This window comes from Triticum aestivum, chromosome 4B (assembly GCF_018294505.1).
Source record: "Triticum aestivum cultivar Chinese Spring chromosome 4B, IWGSC CS RefSeq v2.1, whole genome shotgun sequence".
In the NCBI taxonomy this organism is placed as follows: Eukaryota; Viridiplantae; Streptophyta; class Magnoliopsida; order Poales; family Poaceae; genus Triticum; species Triticum aestivum.
In genome coordinates, this window is record NC_057804.1 from 166661696 (window position 1) to 166667689 (window position 5994).

Consider the following 5994-nt stretch of genomic DNA (forward strand, 5'->3'; position numbering starts at 1 on the left):
CTGTGGCATTTCTTTTAAAGCCCTTTATGTGGCATCGCTCAGACGCCCGACTGTGGCATTTCTTTTAAAGCCCTTTATGTGGTGTCGCTCAGACGCCCGACTGTGGCATTTCTTTTAAAGCCCTTTATGTGGTGTCGCTCAGACGCCCGACCGTGGCATTGCTTGTTATTTATTTCATAAATTTTTATACCACTATGTTTTGCAATTCTATAAATAGTTTGCTTGCACACATCATAATTTTATTTATCTTTTGTGACTGACGTCATGAGCATAAAATATTTTCAGCACATCATTGTTATATTATACCTGTGTTCATAATGTTTGCGAGTACATTCAAAGTACTCACTGGCTTGTCCCTGGCTATTGTCTTGGCCAGATTTTTCTTGCACGGAGAGGAGCGACGCGATGCCAGCCCCGAAACCCACACAATGGAGATAGCAGCCTCGCGAAGATAGGAATTTAACCTGGTCAGCTGTTCCCGTGGGAAATGGAGTCCCATAGACACTGATGTTTCACAACCCGCTTCCGCCATCAACCACTAGAAACCATTTGTTGTACTCACAGGCCAGAATGGTCTTGTACTACATATTTTGTATTCTGCTTGGAATTTCTGTATCAAGTTGGAGCCTCATCAGCTAACAGTAATCCTGGGGCTGATGAGCACGACGGTCTTTTCTGGAAATTTATTACCCGGAAAACCCGGTCGCGACAGGCTTGGTATCAGAGCCAGGCTGACCATTGGCTAATCCTATCTTAGCCAGGTCAATAAACTTAGGCAAACCAACCCACTAGACCTTAGCCAAACACCAGCCAAGCTTCTCGTGCAAGATAGCCACACAGTGACCCAACACCTTTTGGCAGTCGGTGCCCAACCTATCAACCTAACCTGTCGCTCATGCGCCAGTGACCAGCCCCTAAATAGTCCTTTCTCGCAAGCGTGCGAAGGAAGACTCCGTCCCCTTTTTCTTATAAAAAGGGCACTCTAGCCTCAACCCAGCACAACACAGCCGCTACCCCAAACCGAGCCACAATGCCTGGACCTATAGTGCACAACGAAACCACAGCAAGCAACCTTGGAGGTTTTGTGATCATCCTCGCAAACCTCACCCGTCGTGCCTACGCGTTAGAGGAGCCACCAGAATATGTTGTGTATCAAGGACCCATGAGCGGTGAAGACCGTCAATTCTGGGCCACTGTGCACATCTACGGTAGGGGTCTAGCACCCGAACGCCCCTACAGGTTCACCGGAAGGACAACTTCCTTTGAGCCACAAGCCATCCAGCTAGCCGCTCGAGAGGCTATAGTTCATCTCAGGCACTTGTCGCCCAGAGTTAACTGTCGCCCGTTCCACTACTACCCCAGACGTGAAGGATATGGTAGACCACCCCAAGTTGCCAACGGAGATCATGAGACGGACCCCACATTGTTGCACCTAGTGCGCTATGTAAGTGCACTAGAGGCACTGTTCGACCAGATCACCATTGATCTAATCGCAGCTCGTGGAGAGCTGGTTCGTCGAGCCCCGGCGAGAGAAGAAAACGAGCCCAACACCGACAACCCAGTCATGCTGTTTGGACAACCGATCGAGACCCCGAGATCTGCGCCAGCCATCGGCCAAGGTGCTGCGATAACCCCAGAGGTGCTTCGTCGCATTTTGGGAGCACACTCCAACGGGGTTGTGGCTAACAATCCCCGCAATGGTCATCATCACTCCCCCGACCCTGCAGTTCCTCCGCCATCTCCGACTAATCCCGATAGAGAGACACGTGGAGAAGCCTCGACATCCACCAGGCACGCTCGTTTAGACATAAACAAGGTAGACTAAGCCGTATGAGTAGCACCAAGTTTCAATGTATCCTCGCTTTGTAATCATGCGACTGCGTATTTTAACGCAGCCTGTCTTTGTGCCTCTGCTTTAATAGTAGCCTTGCATATTTGGTCAGCGCATAGCTGCATATTTTCCGGGCACAACTACCAAAACCAACCCGACGACAACCACAGTAACACGTCTCTTTATGAGATATGTGTATCTCCGACACTGACCTGACCTTTGGAGCTAAGCTGGCAAATTTATTACCTTTCACCACGGTAAAAATGATCCAGCTCCATTGCTATGTAAAGGCCATCTTGTACCCTTACCCAGCAACCCTCACCTTGTGCACCACACTCACGCTTTTCCCTGTCATGCCGAGCCCCAGCATTCATCTGAGAACCCCAGATGCAACCCCAGGTAGCTTTGTCAAAATATTGTGGGATTTTACCCGCAGTATCATGGGTTCTACCTAGCCACCCCAGTACGAGTTGTTCAAGTCGAGGATCACCCCTTCCACCTCGGAATATTGGGCAGCAGTACACATTCCTCCTGTAGACCCCAACCAAGATCCGATAGAAGTTTCCTTCGTGGGGAAATCTATGCCAACCCCACACTTGGCCATAGAGGCTGCTGCGAAAGAAGCGATTGCTCGTCTTCGATCCGCAGTACCCTATGCCCGCGAACGAGGATATTATTATTTTCCGAGCCGTGCAGCACCCGGAGAAGAAACATCTTTTCCCGGTGGACGTATTGAGAGAGACCCAGTTCTGGCCAACCTTATCCAATACATCATTGCTCAAGAGCATTTGAACCAGCGAGTGATGGATTATCTTCAGAGCCTTGCAGATTTAAATCCTCAGATTGCCATCGGCAGACCACTGAGACCCGACCCGGAGAGATGCATACATCGACTGGGTAATCCACTGCCTCCGATTGAAGAGGAATGTATTCCTTTACCAGAGACATTTTATCAGGACCCCGTCCAGTTACCGTTTTCTTTTTAGACGTCACTATTGTATTTGTTCCTTGCAGCATTTATTTATGTGTGTGACTTATGCGTGATACCCTGAGTTTGTACGGCAAGTCAATTATTTGGCTTCTACTAATGTGTGTAGTTTTTGTTGTGGTTTATGCTCCTTTAAATTAACTGTTTTTCCCTTGCGAAATCCTGGAGCGAGATTTCTTTTCCCTGAGTTACTACACCTGCCCTTTCTCACGACATGGATTAATTTCACACAGCACTACGCAGCAGACTCACAACCATAATCATTCAGACACATACACTGTTTGCAAAACCTTGCAACGGCGTTACACCCAGCTAATCACCCCCCTTAACTACAGTTAGCACCCGGCACACTCCATCTACTCTTCATGATCACCACCACCGCGGAGAGCCAACACCCGAGCCGCAGCGTCGCGATACTCGTCGAAGATCATCGCGCACAGGAGCACAGAGAGTCCCAGCAGCGTCGCCAGCCCTCCGCATATCAGGATCACAAACCAGTCAGGCATCGCCTCCGCCATTAGTGCCTCACTCGAGTTTCTGTAAGCAGTAATCGAGAAAGAAGGAGGAGGAGAAGTGAGGCCAGATGTGAGGAAGAAGAGAGAGTCACCCCGGCCGTTTTTATAGCTCGAGCTCGGTGTACGGTGGACGAAGTCCCCCAATGCCGCTCGTCGCCGATCACCGGTGTTCGGAGTCGAATCCGCGAGCAGTCCCGACAGCGCGCTGGCCCGCGAGGTGAGTGCACGCTGCACCGGCAGCTAGCACGCCGCGCACTACCACGGTACGGCCTAAATGCCCTACACACTAGGCATCGCTGGTGGAGAAAGCGCACGGGAGAGAGGAGGAAGAGAGGGCCAGAGGGAGAAGAAGAGGAGACTGGCAGTGGACCCCAGGTCCACCTGTCGGCCAGAGAGAGCACTGTGCTCTCGGGTACGATCAACGTATATTTAAATTTAGGAGTTATCCTCAATTTATATCCAACGTAGAAATCACCCGATTTTTGTCCCGAACCATAGACTTTTCCACGCGGCACCAGTTTTCACACTGTGGTTTTTCACCACTTATTGCCCTCTCACTGTAGCCACATCATTATTGCGTAAAATATTTTCCTAACACCGCTTTTAGCAAATCTCGAGGACAAGATTTTTTCTTAAGGGGGATAGTATTGTGACACCCCAAAAAATTTGGCCTTGTTTTATTAAATTAAAATTTTTGCCAGGAATTAAAACTTTGGATTTCTGAGCTCCATTTTGATTTTTTTTAAATCATTTCCTTCCCTGTTATGATGAGTTTTTCCCAAAGAGAAAACTTTTCAAAAATGTTGTTGGACTTGTTTAACCTCTCAAGAAAAACTTTCCTTTTATCAGTATAACTAATTATCTAAATTAATTGCTTGATCTTTATTTTCTTGAAAAGGGTTTTTCTAAGGTTAAATGGCCATATTTGAACTACAACCATTTGATAGATTCACTTAAAATTTCCACAAAAATTTGGAGATGTCAGGTTATGTTTTTAAATCACTTTTATGCAAAAATATATTTCCTTCATGAAATATTTTGAGCCCTGCACTCAATTTTTCTTCTCTGGTCCAGAGTGCATTTTGCACTGCAACCCATTTTTATATTTCTTTAAACTTCTACCAAAATTAAGGGAGGTCAGTAGGAGCATATTATTCCACTTTGTGCAAAAATCCAGGGTTGTTCTTTGAAAATATTGAGTGGATCAACCTCATTTCTATTCTGGTCCAATTTGATGATTTGTTCAGCAACCACCATTTTAGTTGCTCCTATACCCTTGATTATTTCTCCTACTTGTAGTCCTCCATGTTAAACCCTTAAGTCCAGGAGCATGCACCATTGGGATCATTTTTGGTTCATGAAATAATGCTATTTATTTCCTGTCCAGAATTGAAGTTTTGCAAAACTTGCACTAGCAAGTTTCCCCTTTTGGCCAACTAACCTCACCACTCTCTCTTGCATCTAAAGAGACCCCAACCTGGAAGTTTTTGGCCACCCCAAGACTTGCCTAAGTGCCATTGTCATTTTGTCAAACACCCTGCGGACATGTTCTGTTTTGACATGAATTGTGGCATTTCACTGTGAGCTTGCACCGTTGATCAAACAAGCATGTCCACTAGACTCCCAGTTGCTCCTAACCTCGATCTGGTAAACCCCACCCTCACCTGCGACCCGTAGCATGCCGCGGCATTGTGTCGAACATCTGGTGTGCGTGCGCTGGGCGCGCCCAGAGCGCGCATATTGCATGCCGCGCACACGAGCCGACACGCGGGCCCCACGGCTTTGGCCCGCTCTGCAGCACCACGCCACGCGCTCCCCTCCTCGCAGCAACGCGCCAAGCAGCCCCCGCCGCGCCCGGCAGGCCAAGCGCTAGCCGCCGCCGTCGCCCGGCAGCCTCTGCCCATGTCGGCGCCGCCAAAGCCACTCACGCTCGCCACCTGGCCCCTGGAACAGCGCGTGCTCATCCGTGAGTGTGTCCTCTAGCGCTCGTCGCCGCCACGATGCCCTGCTGCTACAGAACGACGGTTCGCCGGCCGCCCTTATCCACCGCCGCGGAACCGACCTCGGCGAGCTATAAATGGAGGCCCCCGAGCCTCCCCGAGCACGCAGGCGACCTCATGCTACCCCCACGGCGCTCCCCTGCCTCGCATTCGACCCGGGGAGGCCTCCTTCCTCATCTCCGGCAACTCCTGCCGCCGCCACCGCCCCGGCCAATCCGGCACCTCCAGTACCTCCCCCTCTCCGTTCTCTTCGCCAGTAACTTCCTCATTCCCCTGCGAACCCAACCCCCTACTTAATTTTGATCGGGAGCCATCGCCACCACAAACTCACTTTGCTCCCGAAGCCCCCTCAGCCGCGAAGCTCGCTGCCGGCAGCTCCCTCCGTCCCCACCTACCTGGCGACCATCGTGGGCACTGCGCAACCAACATTTTAATGCGCTCTGGTTCATCATGTGTGGGCACTGCGCAACCAACATTTTATTATCCAAAATCTCTTCTTTACCATGTTTGATAGTGCTGGCCTGTACGTGATCGATAGGCTTTCAATTACTAGCGGCAATACAACACCGTATTTTCAAGCCAGTTCCACTTTCCCGATTTATATATCGTGGTTATGGTGTACCCCTGTAATGTACACTATGATCTGCCTAGTTGCTGTGT